The sequence below is a fragment of the Podarcis liolepis genome (genome assembly GCF_965112155.1).
Source record: "Podarcis liolepis genome assembly, chromosome: 14".
Lineage (NCBI taxonomy): Eukaryota > Metazoa > Chordata > Lepidosauria > Squamata > Lacertidae > Podarcis > Podarcis liolepis.
The window spans coordinates 2,697,445-2,714,522 of record NC_139569.1 but is presented as its reverse complement, the minus strand read 5'-3'; positions in this window follow the sequence as shown (position 1 = coordinate 2,714,522).

Here is a 17,078-nt window from a genome sequence, read left to right as displayed (position 1 = left end):
GAGATTGCTAGAGCCCTGTCTGGTCAAGTTGCATGGAATCAATTTCAATCCGTTACCCCCGAGGATGTGGACAGGCTGCTTGGACGAGTGAAACCAACCACCTGTCTCCTTGATCCTTGCCCATCCTGGCTTATAAAAGCTAGCCGGGCAAGGTGATTGAGCGTGTGGTTGCTGAACAACTCCAGGCACGCCTGGAGGATGCGGACCATTTGGATCCCTTCCAATCAGGGTTCAGGCCTCATCATGGGACTGAAACTGCCTTGGTCGCACTGGTTGATGATCTCCGGCGAGCTAGGGACAAAGGTGAGAGTTGTTTCCTAGTTCTGCTGGATCTCTCAGCGGCCTTTGATACAATCGACCATAACATCCTTCTGGACCGTCTAGAGGGGTTGGGAGCTGGGGGCACTGTTATACAGTGGTTTCGCTCCTTTCTCCTGGGCCGTGTTCAGAAAGTGGTGGTGGGGGATGAGTGTTCAGACCCTTGGGCCCTCACTTGTGGGGTGCCTCAGGGTTCCGTCCTCTCCCCCATGCTTTTTAACATCTATATGAAGCCGCTGGGAGAGATCATCAGGGGGTTTGGACTGGGTGTCCATCAATATGCAGATGATACCCAGCTCTACCTTTCTTTCAAATCAGAACCAGTGAAGGCGGTGAAGGTCCTGTGTGAGTGCCTGGAGGCGGTTGGAGGATGGATGGCAGCTAATGGATTGAAGTTGAATCCTGACAAGACAGAAGTACTGTTTTTGGGGGACAGGGGGCGGGCTGGTGTGGAGGACTCCCTGGTCCTGAATGGGGTAACTGTGCCCCTGAAGGACCAGGTGCGTAGCCTGGGAGTCATTTTGGACTCACAGCTGTCCATGGAGGCACAGGTCAATTCTGTATCCAGGGCAGCTGTCTACCAACTCCACCTGGTACGCAGGCTGAGACCCTACCTGCCCGCTGACTGTCTGGCCAGAGTGGTGCATGCTCTAGTTATCTCCCGCTTGGACTACTGCAATGCGCTCTACGTGGGGCTACCTTTGAAGGTGACTCGGAAACTACAACTAATCCAGAATGCGGCAGCTAGACTGGTGACTGGGGGCGGCCGCCGAGACCACATAACACCGGTCTTGAAAGACCTACATTGGCTCCCAGTACGTTTCCGAGCACAATTCAAAGTGTTGGTGTTGACCTTTAAAGCCCTAAACGGCTTCAGCCCAGTATACCTGAAGGAGCGTCTCCACCCCCATCATTCTGCCCGGACACTGAGGTCCAGCGCCGAGGGCCTTCTGGCGGTTCCCTCATTGCGAGAAGCGAAGCTACAGGGAACCAGGCAGAGGGCCTTTTCGGTGGTGGCGCCCGCCCTGTGGAATGCCCTCCCATCGGATGTCAAGGTGATGGACAACTACCTGACATTCAGAAAACATCTTAAGGCGGCCCTATTCAGGGAAGCTTTTAATGTATGATATTTTAGTGTTTTTTGGTTTCTGTGGAAGCCGCCCAGAGTGGCTGGGGAAACCCAGCCAGATGGGCGGGGTACAAATAATAAATTATTATTATTATTATTATTTTGAAATTTTGCACCCCTAAGAATTTTGCATCCAGCACAACCATCCCTGTAGCCCTGCCCATGCTACCCCACTGCTGAGAAATATCCTTAGACATACAGTGTGAGACTCTTAATCTCAGAGTCTTGGGTTTGAGCCCCACGTTGGGTCAAAGTTTTCTGCCTTGCAGCAGGTTGGACCTAGACGGTGCTCCTGGTCCCTTCCAGCTTTACGGTTCTATGGTCCTAACTGATTATGCCTCTTGCTTGTCTGGGAGAGAATACACAGAGGGGAGGAGAATAGCCTCCTATAGTATAAAAGTAATATTACCGGATTTTTCGCTCTATAAGACATACTTTCCCCCTCCTAAAAAGTAAGGGGAACTGTGTGTGCGTCTTATGGAACGAATGCAGGCTGCGCAGCTTTCGCTGAAGCCAGGAGAGCAAGAGGGATCGGTGCGCACCGATCCCTCTTGCTCTCCTGGCTTCAGGGATAGCTGCCTGAAGCCTCCTGAACACAGCTCAGGAGGCTTTGCATTGCGTCCGCTCCGTTTCTCCTGCCGTTTCACTGAAGGGGCGCTGCGCAGAGAGGGAGAGCTGCGCAGCGCCCCTTCAGCGAAGCAGGAGGAGAAATGGAAGGGGCTCTTTCTCCTCCCGCTTTGCTGGAGAGGCGCTGAACAGAGAGGGAGAGAATATTTTTTCTTGTTCTCCTCTAAAACTAGGTGCGTCTTTTAGAGCGAAAAATACGGTAGTTTTCATTGCTCCGCCTGCTTTCCCTTCTGGCCCTGCAGAGTTGCTCAGAAGGAAATGTGCCCCTAAGGATGAAGATAGTTCCCTACTCATGTTAAACGGGGCTACCCTTCAGACCCAGGGTCAGTGCTAGGGAATAGTTTGGGGGGAGGGAGGGTTTAACAGCCAATCCCTTTCCCCAGGGAATTCAAAGAACAGTCACTCTGCAAGGGGAATAGTGGTCTACTAACTTTATGCACCTGTAGAATCGTAGAATTGTAGGGTCCAAGGGAACCCCAGAGGCATCTAGTCCAGCCTCCTGCAATGCAGGAATCGCAGCAAACTACAGTTCCCAGGATGCTTTAGCCACCCAGAGCGGCTGGGGAAACCCAGCCAGATTGGGGGGGGGTATAAATAATAAATTCTTATTATTTCAGAGGGGAAGCTACAGTTGCTTGAAATATCTGGGGTGGATTTGGACAGAGGAAATGGCTAAACGTAAGCCATCGAGACGTTGGCTGTGTTGAGCATCTTGCAGCAGGATAATTCCATCTGAATCCAACCCCCTTAAAAACAAAACTCTTGTTCAGTCTGAAGGAAAACTTGCCCAAAGCAGTTGAAATATGGAAGAAAGCTGAAAAGCAAGGGCCTCTTCTCCCTCCCTCTGCCACTAAACCCACTTCTCATTTGATGTCCTCGTTGAACTCCTTGCAATCTTAATTAGAAGTAATTGAACATCAAAGGTATTAACATGGGGATTCAGGCAACGAAAGGGCCCCTTTTTGTAGATGACGAGATTGTAGGTTGTTGTTTTTTTTTCTACAGTAAGAGCTGGCATGATTTTGAAACAAGTTAATGAACATGATGCTTTTGTGGAAGGCAGGGAATAAATTAGACCGGGGTTGGGGAAGGCAGGCGAGAAACTGCAGCATTCATTTCTGTTGACTCAATATCCATCCTGGAAAATAAACACTGTTAGCTTCAAGTCACTCCTGCTGGCGTTAAATATCCAAGAGATCAGGATGACCTTTAAATGAAGAAAATGAGAATGTTTTCAGCGGCCAAACCTTTGGCTGGATCTTTTTCAAGCCAGCGTTTGAACGCCCACCTTCTCTCCCCCCCCCCACTGCATCTCCTCGCCATATTTATACATTAATTATCAGTTATTACGTTTATATTCCTTTTGTGCAAGGAGCAAAGACGGATTACATAGTCCCCACTCCTTGGGTTGCCTGCATCCCACCAACGCAAAAGGATTTAACTCTGATCATTAGCTGATGAGCGTGGTTCATTGCTGGGGGAAATTAAGTGAAGTATTTTAATGGGGGGTAGTCTAGATGGTGCCCTGAGCACCTTCCAGTTCTTGGGCTCCTGTACCCAGTGAGGATTAGAATCTAATAGAAGAGCCTATTGCTGAACATGTCGAACAAGATTCTTTGTAGGACCTTACCTGGCCACGTGAGTGTCCTCACCAGCAACCCCAAAGAATGATCCAGGTTGCAAGAGCTACAATTGAACGATGGGACCCTCAAGGCTAGGGGGTGGGTCTTTCCTTCCCCCTCTCACCTAGCTGCTAGGTAAGAGAATAATAGCTGGTGTGAAAGCAGCCTGGAAGCTGGAGACACAGAGACCTGCTTGTTCTGTGCTGGATCCAAAACTGAGACAAATGGAGAAGCAAGATCTGTCAAGAGTATCAATACTGCGAGCCCCTCCATCGTATGCTCAGGTTGTAAGGTAAAGGTAAAGGGACCCCTGACCATTAGGTCCAGTCGCGCATGACTCTGGGGTTGCATGCTCATCTCGCTTTACTGGCCGAGGGAGCCAGCGTACAGCTTCCAGGTCATGTGGCCAGCATGACTAAACCACATGGTGAACCAGAGCAGCGCACGGAAACGCCGTTTACCTTCCCGCCGGAGCAGTACCTATTTATCTACTTGCACTTTGAGGTGCTTTCGAACTGCTAGGTTGGCAGGAGCAGGGACTGAGCAACAGGAGCTCACCCCGTCACAGGGATTCGAACCGCCGACCACCTGATTGGCAAGTCCTAGGCTCTGTGGTTTAACCCACAGCGCCACCCGCGTCCCTTTGCTCAGGTTTTATGGATATGTAAATAAAACCATATATCCTGAAGACACCGCAGTCTCCGCTGACCGATGTTCCAAGTAAACCGAAATGAATGAAAGACACTTCATTCGCGTCAGCCATCGGCCATAGCGATAATACAACAATATGATGTACCAGTGGCGTAGCGTGGGTTGTCAGCACCCGGGGCAAGGCAAGTAATTTGCACCCCCTAACCCTAACCTCTAATTTGTTGCGCCCAGTGCGGCTGCCCCCCCTGCACCCCCCGCGCTACGCCACTGCGATGTACAAAGAATAAAAAACAAAAAGTCAATTATGTAAAATACATTTGGAGGTTTTGAATCAATAGTCAAATATTGGGTCTTATTCTAATTGCCCCAGCTAAAAACCTTGCAACTTTTGCTGTCACCTGCTCATCTTGATCTGCCAAGAGAAAGGTCACGGTGGCAGTAGCTGGGCGACCCGGAATGGACAATGAAAGAGGGGTGATAATCTCATTCCTCAAGTCTTTGTAAAGAGTGCAGGCCAGAAGGACATGTGCCACCGATTTGGTACTACCATCTCCACAGGGACGAAAGCATTTTTCGTGTGGAATCTCTTGGAATTGTCCCTCAAGTACAAGTGAAACCCAGGGTGAGTGCTTGCAACCCCTGGGGTTTCTTCACTGTGCAGCGATTGGGGTGGCAGGTAACAATACAGTGGTACCTCGGGTTAAGAACTTAATTCGTTCCGGAGGTCCGTTCTTAACCTGAAACTGTTCTTAACCTGAAGCACGACTTTAGCTAATGGGGCCTCCCACTGCTGCCGCGCCACCGGAGCACAATTTCCGTTCTCATCCTGAAGCAAAGTTCTTAACCCGAGGTACTATTTCTGGGTTAGCGGAGTCTGTAACCTAAAGCGTATGTAACCCGAGGTACCACTGTATCTTTCTCCCTCTGCCCCGCCCCCCCAATCCCACACTATCTTGCTTCTGTTAATTACCAGCGCGCTCTGAAAGAACGAAGTTGCTCCAGGAACGGCAGAGATTCTTTTGCAAAAAGAAGTCCAGCCCTTTTGCCAGCTAATTAAGGTAAGCTTTGGATGAGGTCAGCTTCGAGCCAAGGAAAGATTAAAATTCAAATCACAAACGGGGCTGAACAAAAGTTTAAAAGCTGAAGCTCAAAAAAAGAAAGAAAAAGCAATACCAAGGGCCCTGGCGATTTCATTCCCATTATGCACCTATCTGTTTATTTTAGGGCACAACCCTATTAAGGACTATTGAGGACTTTTCAGCCCCATTGATCTTGGTAGAGATTTATAGAGCAACCCACTACATGCCCGCTCAGAAGTAAATATAAGACACAGTCTTTAAGACAGGCTTAATTCTGCTGATTGCAGTCACCAGGGGGCTTCCAGATTCAGTGTTATTTATGTATTTAAAAATATATACTTCCCTTAAAAAATAAAAGCCAGGGTGCAAGAAAATATAAGGAAAAAAATACCTTAAACGGTAACCACTATGCTGCCATTGGCTCACGATCATGTGGATCAGTTCAGAATCTTTTCTGCACACTTGTGGAATAGTTAACCCAAGGGTAGGCAAACTAAGGCCCAGGGACCGGATCTGGCCCAATTGCCACCTAAATCCCACCTGTGGATGGTCCGGGTGTCAGTGTGGTTTTTACATGAGTAGAATGTGTCCTTTTATTTAAAATGCATCTCTGGGTTGTTTGTGGGGCATAGGAATTCGTTTTCTTTCTTTTTCAAAATATAGTCCGCCCCCCCACAAGGTCTGAGGGACAGTGGACCGGCCCCCTGCTGAAAAAGTTTGCTAACCCCTGAATTAACCTATGGAACTCCCTCCCCCAGGAGGAAGTGATGCCTGTCAATTTGAATGGCTTCAAAAGAGGATTGGACAAATTCCTGCAAGAAAAGGCTGTCAGTGGCTACTAGCCGTAATGGCTGTGCTTTGCTTTTATGGCTGGAAGCAGCAAGGCTTCTGAAAACCAGTTCCTGGAAGCCGCAAGACCGGAAAGTGCTGGTCTTGTGTTCGAATCCTGATTACGGGTTTCCCAACATGGCTGCCCACTGTGAGAACTGTTATGTCCTGAAGTTCTCACCCTGGGCCAGCAGGGGGATACTGTAGATAGTTATGCAAATGAAGGATCGAAAGTAACATTCAGTGATTGGATGGATACTGTAGATAGTTATGCAAATGAAGGATCGAAAGTGACGTTCAGTGATTGGATAGTTTTAGAAAGTTGCTACAGTAACGTACTGGAGCTCTTTATAAGCAGGCTGACTGAGGCCTTCAGTTCTCTTGTGGCCTCTGAATAAAGAAGAGCCGTTTGAAGAATCGCTGTGTCGTCTGATATGTTCACCCACAACTTAACAAGAACAGGATGCTGGGCTAGACAGGTCACTGGGCTGATTTGGCAGGCTCTCCTTATGTCCTTATGAATCACCCTTCCTTTCTGTATCCATCCTTGGTGTTCTCTGCAGGGCCACTCGGGTGCCAAGCTCTGGTTTTGCCTCAAGTGATAGACGCTGCCAAATGCCGCGGCTTACGGGGTCCTTGCCGTGAGATCACATTCATCCAGTGCTTTACCAACTGCACTGGCTCCTGGTGGAGTATTGGGTCAGGGTTTTTTTTTTAACCTTATTTTGCAATTTGCGATATAAAAACACACACAAATGTATACCATAGTAACAAACAGAAACTATAACGCCCCCCCCATATTATTATTTAAATGTGATAAACAGACAGATAGACAGGATGTAAATATGATAGGGAGGGAGGCAGGCAGATATTCTCTAGGTGTGGGTTTTACTCCCACTGCTGCAGAAAGTTCTCCCTGTTGAACTGCTGAGCTGCTGAATCTGGAGGGGCCCTGCCAGAATGGAAAAGGTTGGTCTGCTGTGAACTGGGTGCAAAAAGTAGGGTCAGGTTTAAGGTGCTGGTTTTGACCTTTAAAGCCCTATGTGGGCTAGGAGCCACGTACCTACGGGACCGCCTCTCCTGGTATGCCCCACTTTAGGTCCACAAATGGCAACACTTTGGAGGTCCCAAGTCGCAAGGTGGTTAGATTGGTCTCAACTAGGGCCAGGGCCTTTTCAGTACTGGCACCGACTTGGTGGAACGCTCTGTCCCAAGGGACTAGGGCCCTGCGGGACTTGACATATTTCCTCAGGGCCTGCAAAACAGCTGTTCCGCCTGGCCTTTGGTTTGGACTCAGTCTGACCCTTATGTTTCCCTCCCCTTATGGTCTTGGATTATTGGCTACTTTTAAAATGAGGCTGCATTTTAAATTGCATTTTAACCTGCATTTTAAATTGGGGTTTTTTCCTATTATGTTTTTACTGTAATTTTACTCGTGTTAGCCGCCCTGAGCCTAGCTCTGGCCAGGGAGGGTGGGATATAAATAAAATTTATTATTATTATTATTATTCTTTGCCGCCGCCCCCCTCCCACCATGACAGACAAACAAAGACCGCAAGGGCTAGACAAGCAACAGAGGGGAGCAGCACTGAGCTCTTGCCTCCCATTATTTTCTGAGAAAAACTATTTAAAATAAAAGAGGAGAGGGGAGAGAGAGAGAGATGAAGACTTTTAAAAATGTCATATTAGAAACACTCTTTCATGTGCCCCGGCTGAACAGTCATTTGCATATCAAGAGGTCCACATGGAAAGCTTGCTTTCATATACACGCCTAAATTAAAATAACTTTTGAAGCCATTAAAATATGCAAAGGGAAACGATCGCCCCCCCCACCTCCTGTCATGTGTTCTTTATCTGTTCCATGTTGTTGTTTTTCTAATTGGGAAATTACTCGGGGTTTATTCTTTATTCATTTTAAGGAAAATTAAAACTTTTGTCTCATCCTACGGCACTGGTGTGTGGTTTTTCCCCCTTTCCAATTTAGAAAAAAGTCACCCTCCAAAGCAGCTTGCAGAAACAAACATCGGTATCTTATTTCAAACCACAACGCAGTCATTTAGAGCAGCAGCTATGTTGGACAGCCGCCCGCTTACACAGAAGTATTAGAAAATAAAGAAAAACGGTTAGTGGCATCCATTTTTAAAAATCACAAACGGGGCCCAGCATCTGCATTAAAAACAACTCAAAATAAATGAAGTTTCAAGGGCTTTTTCAGGGCAGGACCAATGGAGCCATAGGGGAGCGAGTCTCGCCAATCTGGGGCTACCACAGAAAAGGCCCTGTGTTAGCTACTGATCCTACTTAACACCCACCAAACTAGCAAAGATGTGCAAAATGAAAAATAAGAACTGTTGGAAATGCACTGTAAAAGAGGGAAATTTTCTCCACATGTGGTGGTTGTGTGACAAGGTGAAGACTTTTTGGGATAGTGTGTATAATGAGTTAAAAAATATATTTAGGTACCCCCTTTTTAAAAAACCGGAGGCATTTTTGCTAGGAATGGTTGGAGAGGACATTAAAAAGGAAGATCAGAAATTCTTCCTGTATGCCACAACAGCTGGAAGACTACTCCTCGCACAGAAATGGAAACAACAGGATATTCCAACAATTGAAGAATGGCAACAGAAAGTATTGGAGTATGCGGAAATAGCAAGGCTAACTGGAAGAATCCGACAGCAGGACGATGAGAAATTCCAAAAAGAATGATTCAAATTTATGGTATACTTAGAGAAAACTGTACAAAAATAAAGACACTCACAGGACTGAAATAAAACTCATAACGTTTATTGTAAACATTTGCTTAGACCACAAGATGTAATGCTGTAATATAATAAGGAATGTATGTCTAAAGTATAATACAAAAATTTGTTAAGGAATTATGGACATTTATAGAATGTATATATAGTAATCATGCTTAAGTAAGAGCAATGTAGAGAAGCCAGAAGAGGGGTGGAGGGAAGTTAATTTGGATAAGATATAGATTGAAAGGAGAATAATATTGTTAAGCTGTATTGTGTTTAAGATATTTGGAAAAAAATTAATAAAAATTGTTGGGGGGGGGTCCCACAAGGAGACCCTCTGAGGCTGATCTTGTGGGGTGCATTGTCACTGAGCAAGTCAAATACAACATTTCCTGTTTCCTAAAGTGGACACACAGAGGAATGTTGCTCCAGACCGGGAGGACTTCCTGTCATACCTGCTCTGGCGCATCCTCCCTCTCTGTGTGACCAGGTAGATGGGTGTCACCCTAGCAGACCCTACAAAAGGGCTAGTCACTCAGCCATCTTCCTCTTTGGCTCTTTTTGGTTCTTTTGCCACCTTCCTACATTTCTACAAGACCTACATTGGCTCCCAGTACGTTTCAGGACACAATTCAAAGTGTTGGTGCTGACCTTTAAAGCCCTAAACGGCCTCGGCCCAGTAGTCCTGAAGGAGCGTCTCCACCCCCATCATTCTGCCTGGACACTGAGGTCCAGCTCCGAGGGCCTTCTGGCAGTTCCCTCGCTACGAGAAGCCAAGTTACAGGAAACCGGGCAGAGGGCCTTCTTGGTGGTGGCTCCCGCCCTGTGGAACACCCTCCCATCAGATGTCAAAGCGGGGGGAAACTACCAGACTTTTAGAAGACATCTGAAGGCAGCCCTGTTTAGGGAAGCTTTTAATGTTTAACAGACCACTGTATTTTAATATTTTGTTGGAAGCCACCCAGAGTGGCTGGGGAAACCCAGCCAGATGGGCGGGGTATAAGTAATAAATTATTATTATTATTATTCCTCTCTTCCGACTCTTAGCCAGCAGTACATGGCTCATCCTTACAGTGGATGGAAGCTACAGGGTAGAAAGTCCGAGACCTAGCTCAGACTTCTTTTCTGTGCAAATGTAACTGTAACAGCAAGACAAAGCCTGCCTTCAGAGCAGGGCCAGATTTAGGTGTGATGAGGCCCTAAGCCAGGCTTCCTCGGCCCTCCAGATGTTTTTGGCCTACAACTCCCATGATCCCTAGCTAGCAGGACCAGTGGCCAAGGATGATGGGAATTGTGGTCTCAAAACATCTGGAGGGACGAGGTTGAGGAAGCCTGCCCTAAGCTACTGAAGGTAATGGGGCCCTTTGTATGTCCAGCTGACCTTTGTCAGCAACAAATTGGGTGAGCTTTGCTGGGTGGAGCAAGTTGTCTTGCTTGGAGCTCTCCGAGGTCCTGAAAGGTCTTCTCTGCTGTCTCCCTGCTTGTTGTCATGGTCAGGAACCTCCAGGAGTTGCAATAGATATAGGACAAAATATAGATTTAAATCGGGGGGGGGGGGGAGGAGACTTCGGAAGAGCGATTTGAAGTTCACTGTCTGTTATTCTTTGAAGGAGAATTACATGAAAATGACTTATAAATGGTATTTAACTCCAAGAAGATTTGCAAAAATGTTTAAGTCCAAATAAGGTAAGTACTGGAGATGGAATGAGGTTGATGGAATGAGCGGTTGCCGAACAACTCCAGGCACGCCTGGAAGAAGCGGACCATTTGGATCCCTTCCAGTCGGGATTCAGGCCTCATCATGGGACTGAAACTGCCTTGGTCGCACTGGTTGATGATCTCCGGCGGGCTAGGGACAAAGGTGAGAGCTGTTTCCTAGTTCTGCTGGATCTCTCAGCGGCGTTCGATACCATCGACCATAGCATCCTTCTGGACCGTCTTGAGGGGCTGGGAGCTGGGGGCACTGTTATACAGTGGTTCCGCTCCTTCCTCCTGGGCCGTGTTCAGAAAGTGGTGGTGGGGGATGAGTGTTCAGACCCCTGGGCTCTCACTTGTGGGGTGCCTCAGGGTTCTGTCCTCTCCCCCATGCTTTTCAACATCTACATGCGGCCGCTGGGAGAGATCATCAGGAGGTTTGGGCTGGGTGTTCATCAGTATGCGGATGATACCCAGCTCTACCTCTCTTTTAAATCAGAACCAGTGAAGGCGGTGAAGGTCCTGTGTGAGTGTCTGGAGGCGGTTGGAGGATGGATGGCGGCTAACAGATTGAGGTTGAATCCTGACAAGACAGAAGTACTGTTCTTGGGGGACAGAAGGCGGGCAGGTGTGGAGGATTCCCTGGTCCTGAATGGGGTAACTGTGCCCCTGAAGGACCAGGTGCGCAGCCTGGGAGTCATTTTGGACTCACAGCTGTCCATGGAGGCACAGGTCAAATCTGTGTCCAGGGCAGCTGTTTACCAGCTCCATCTGGTACGTAGGCTGAGACCCTATCTGCCTGCGGACTGTCTCGCCAGAGTGGTGCATGCTCTGGTTATCTCCCGCTTGGACTACTGCAATGCACTCTACGTGGGGCTACCTTTGAAGGTGACTCGGAAACTACAACTAATCCAGAATGCGGCAGCTAGACTGGTGACTGGGAGCGGCCGCCGAGACCATATAACACCGGTCTTGAAAGACCTGCATTGGCTCCCAGTACGTTTCCGGGCACAATTCAAAGTGTTGGTGCTGACCTTTAAAGCCCTAAACGGCCTCGGTCCAGTATACCTGAAGGAGCGTCTCCACCCCCATCATTCTGCCCGGACGCTGAGGTCCAGCGCCGAGGGCCTTCTGGCGGTTCCCTCATTGCGAGAAGCAAAGCTACAGGGAACCAGGCAGAGGGCCTTCTCGGTAGTGGCGCCCGCCCTGTGGAACACCCTTCCAGCAGATGTCAAGGCGATAAACAACTACCTGACATTCAGGAGACATCTTAAGGCAGCCCTGTTCAGGGAAGTTTTTAACATGTGATATTTTATTGTATTTTTGGTTTTTATGGAAGCCGCCCAGAGTGGCTGGGGAGGCCCAGCCAGATGGGCGGGGTATAAATAATAAATTATTATTATTATTATTATTATTATTATTATTATTATTATGAGGGTATGTTTCATCATATGTGTTGGACTTGTAAAAGGGTAAAAGAGTACAGTGGTACCCCTCAGGTTAAGAACTTAATTTGTTCTGGGGGGTCTGTTCTTAACCTGAAACGGTTCTTAACCTGAGCCATGCTTTTGCTAATGGGCCTCCTGTTGCTGCTGCTCCGCTGCTGGTGCACAATTTCCATTCTTATCCTGGGGCAAAGTTCTTAACCTGGAGCAACCACTTCCTGGTTAGCGGAGTTTGTAACCTGAAGCGTCTGTAACCCAAGGTACCACTGTATTGGGAAATGATATATTTGTTGTTGTTTAGTCGTTTACTCGTGTCTGACTCTTCGTGACCCCAAGATCGTGTATGTGTATGTGTATACACACACACACACACCTCCAGGAGTCCTACAGCAGGGTCCCCAAAATTGAGGAGATAGACCCACCCTCCATGCCCTTCCGATTTGGATCCACTGGCAATGAAGCCTTATTAATTAACTGATTGATTATATTTATCCCTCTGAGCCCCAGGGAGGCAATCCTGCCACCGGACTCAGATCACTGGACTACAGACTCCTCAGAGGATCTGGAAAGAGATGGGGAACTTTGTTCAAAGGGGTCCCTTGAAACCCCATGGACGAGGGACAAGACAGAAAAGGCGCTGGCTAAATGTAGCACTCAGTGAGCGAATCTCTCATCTTAACGATGTGGCTCAGATTATCAAACTATTCCTGTTGCTCCGAGACACTGCTAGGGAAACTTGCTTTTTCTGCCTCGACTGCAGGACAGCAGACTCTGCTCCTGACCCAGCTGACACGTTTTAAATTTACTAATGACTTCAAGTAATCCTGAAATGACGTGCAAATATGTGGTTTGCATAGCCAGGAGCTCAGTTAGTTCACGCCGTTTGGCTCCCAAAGTAACAAGTGGCGTCATTTGTGCTCTTAAATGAATTCTTTTCTCTTTCATTTTTTGGAGAGAATACACGCTGCACAAAAGTGAAAAGTCAAATTTGTAATCTTATTTTACATGCATGAAGTAATTTCTGATCTTATTTTGAACCGGGCGACATGTGTTTGGATCTGCCGTTTGTGTATGCATGACGGCAAAAGCTAGCAAATAAATTGGATTTGGATGCAATTTATATTTGACTGTCTGTGGTCTTTCATTTGTTGGCAGCGAGATGAAGCATGGCATTGTTTTTCTTCTGAATTAAAATGAGAGGCATACTTTGTGTCTACAAGAAGAAGCATCCACTGGCCTTAGGGTAGCCCACTTCCTAGTGGCCAGCACCCAAAGCAACATCCGCCCACCCCACTAATTCGCAAAGCAGTTTTACAAATAGTGTTTCAGTGCTTGTGTGATTGGGCACGGGGCCATCCTTCACAATGGCTCAGTGCAAAAGATGCTATATTGTGAGGTCACAGACACACACCCCGTCCCTCTTGGGACTTTGACATCCTGCCACACTGTTGGCTGCAGTTCCAAGGAAGCAGCAAAGCATATTTTTATGAGGGTTTTTTTTTGGGGGGGGTCCGTCTAGATGATACTATGGGTCCCTTCCAGGGCCTGCTTCAAATCTAACAGGAGAGGCTGCTGAACCATCTAAGCCAGTTCCTTTGGCTGGCCAGTTCGAAGAAACAATTTTTATGATATTTTTTTAAATAAAAAATGTACCCATAAACTCTCAATCTACCTTCCATGCTCCAGGCCCTCAATCTCTTCACAACTGTGCGCATACTTTACCTATAACGTGTGGGAATGTTCAGGGATGCAGGAGAGGATATATTGTTTGATTATAGCCTTTCCAACTTATGTTAACAAGTTCACAATTTAGCAGAGTAACATTCCCCCTTTTAAACTCACAGCGGATGCGTTTGCTCAGGCTCGCTAAAGCCTCTATAATAACTGTTCTGGTATTTCCCCCTTATTCCCTCATAAAAGATAAGACATGACACAGTCTTCTATAAAAGTATAAAAAGAGTTTACTCACTCACATTCTGCTCACAATCGGATCCCAGAAGGCAGACTTAGCTTTGAAAAGTAACATACACCTGGAAACTATCTCATAAGAAGACAGTCCCTTTGTCTTCTCTTGGCTGGAGGCCAAGAGAGCATCTTTGGCTAAGCAGATGTTGCTTCTTTGATGCATGTTGTCAAAGAGAGAGAGAGATGGCTGCCCTGCCCTGTGCTTTTCTAGTTACCTGCACAGGTGAAGCCACGCCCACCTCTAGTCACATGCAGAGGAAGTCTGTCCCAGCCCAGAAGGAAACAGGAAGTTTACTTGCTGGCTGGACAAACACTCCTCCTCATGTGTAAACTCTAGGAATTTTGTACTTGGCTTCTCCTGTGTTTCACATCCCACATAATGCTGCTACAAATTGCATAAAATTCCTGCTGGGTCTGTTCCTATTGAACAGGTTATATACCCCTCAGTTCCTACATTCCAGTCATGGGTTTCATCCCACAAGGTTTCAGGAATGTCTATTTGATTGTTATTTTGTATGTATTGCCTAAACACCAGCTTCCAGGTTGGGTATTTCATCACTTATCTGTAGGACGGTGTTATATTTTGAAAGAATTTATCAACTTAGAGGACAGACCCTTCAAATATTGGGGGGGGGGGCTAAGGGACTTCGGCCCCTAGGCGTTGGCTTGTGAGTGCGTGTGTTTGTAGTCTGCCAAGTTGTCTTCCTGTTCCAGGTTGGGGGCAGGAGGAAGAACGAAAAGCAAAATGTCTTTGGATCAATTTTTTTTTTTTTTTTTATAAAATTTTTATTGGTTTTACAACATTTTTAAGAAAAACAAACAAACACTAAAAATGACAAACATACACGTATAATTTCAAACATATTTTCATAAACCTCTTTTCTTAGACTTCCCCATACCCCCCCTCTCTGCATCCCAATGTCCATAATTCAACTAGCAACTCCCAATTGTTACTTTCCAATCTCTATCATCTTAGTCCTCTTTTATAGTCTACCCTTGTATCCCTGTACCCTTTTGCTTCTGGAAACCACAACATTTTAGCATTCATTAAGTTTATAGTAGTCCTTAAGGTAGCTTTTAAATTTTTTCCACTCTTCTTCCACCGTCTCTTTTCGTTGGTCACGGATTCTGCCTGTCATCTCGGCCAATGTCATATAGTCCATCACTTTCATCTGCCATTCTTCCACAGTGGGTAAATCTTGTGTCTTCCAATACTTTGCGATGAGTATTCTTGCTGCTGTTGTGGCATACATAAAAAAAATTCTATCTTTCTTTGTCACCAATTGGCCGACAATGCCCAAGAGAAAGGCCTCTGGTTTTTTAGGAAAGGTACATTTAAGTACCTTTTTCATTTCATTATAGATCATTTCTGTCTTTGGATCAATTTTGGCTCAGATCTCAGAGCATCAGCCGATGTGGCTGCAGCTGCTTCCTTGCGCCTGCTGTGCACTGTGGAAATGCAATGCGAGGGCCCTGCTGAAAACATGGAGGGGGTTGGATTTGCTTTTTCTTGGGGGAGGGGGGGCTGGTGGCGGGAGATCAGTGTCCCCCTGCAGTGCTGTGTGGCTGAGAAGGAAGGAAAGATGGGGTCTGACCTCACCGAATCGTCACAAACATGTTATCTTCAGAGAAGGGGTGTTTGGAGGAAAAAACCTGGCTATTTTTAGCTCTTTGCGTTTGTTCGGAGAGGGCTTTGCTGTCTGCTGATCGCTTTCGGGTGAGATGTGGCATTTACAGCCAAGAGATGAGCTTAGGAGGACGGCACACAGGCAGTGGTGGAGACCACAGGCCAGTGGAGTGTGTAATCCTCTCTTTTTAATGTAAATTCTGCACCCAGAAAGTGTGACTTCCCTGCCACCTGTATGCATTAGGCAAATTGAGCAGATTTGCATCTGTTTTGCTTATGTTGCACATATTTCCCCCTATGCACCTGCCATTCATTGGACAGGGCCAGAAACAGGACCCCTACCCTCCATTATCCTCCGATTCAGTTTAGAGAGAGGGACAAGGCATATTAGGCTTCGGTTTGGAAGCGCCAGCTTGCAGTATTGGACAGAGCAGGGAGATTTACACTTTTGAGAAGGTGGGATTTCAGCTATCTCTGTATGCAGATAGCTTGCTACTGTTTATTAGCGGACTTGAAATGGGCACACTGGAATTAATCAGATTAATGAATGGATTTGTTAGAGTTTCAGGGCGTATGATTAATAGGTCAAATTCTGAATTAATGCCAGTGGACAAGTGTACAGCACCTGTTTTGCATACGAACTGGGAATGTCATTTGTGCCCAGAAGTCATAGCCCATCTAGGGAATTTGGATCCTACAGAAATCACTCAAATGATTAAAATATTTTTTTTATCAGGTTGTGAAAGGGAATCTCCAGCGATTTGGAAAGGTGGGTGCTACTCAGGCTTAGTATTTGGGGTTAAGATTAAGAAGAGCTTTAAAAATGTAGTATAATCACAAACAATTGAGAAACACTAGCCTGCAAGCACTCCAATTGGAGAACAGCCTTTACCAAAGGTGTCATGGGCTTTGAAGACACTCGAACTCAGGACGCAAGGGAGAAATGTGCTAAGAGGAAGGCACGCTTGGCAAATCCACACCAGGTTCGACTCCCACCCGGAAACTGGTGCCCCCACTGTGGAAGGATGTGTGAATAAAGAATTGGCCTCCATAGTCACTTACAGACTCATTGTTAAAACCGTGTTTATCGAAGACAATCTTACTCAGCTACAAGGGATCGCAGAAGAAGAAGAAGAAGAAGAAGAAGAAGAAGAAGAAGAAGAAGAAGAAGAGGAAGAAAGTAATCAACTGCATAGGCCTGGCAGAATAGAAAGGTTTTCAGCAGGCATTCAAAAGTCGAAGCAGAAGGCACCTGCTGACTCTCCAGTGGCAGGGAGTTCTGCAGGACCTGGCCGATGACAGTAAAGTCCCTGTTTCTCACTGTTGTCAAATGAGCCTCACCAATTTGGGG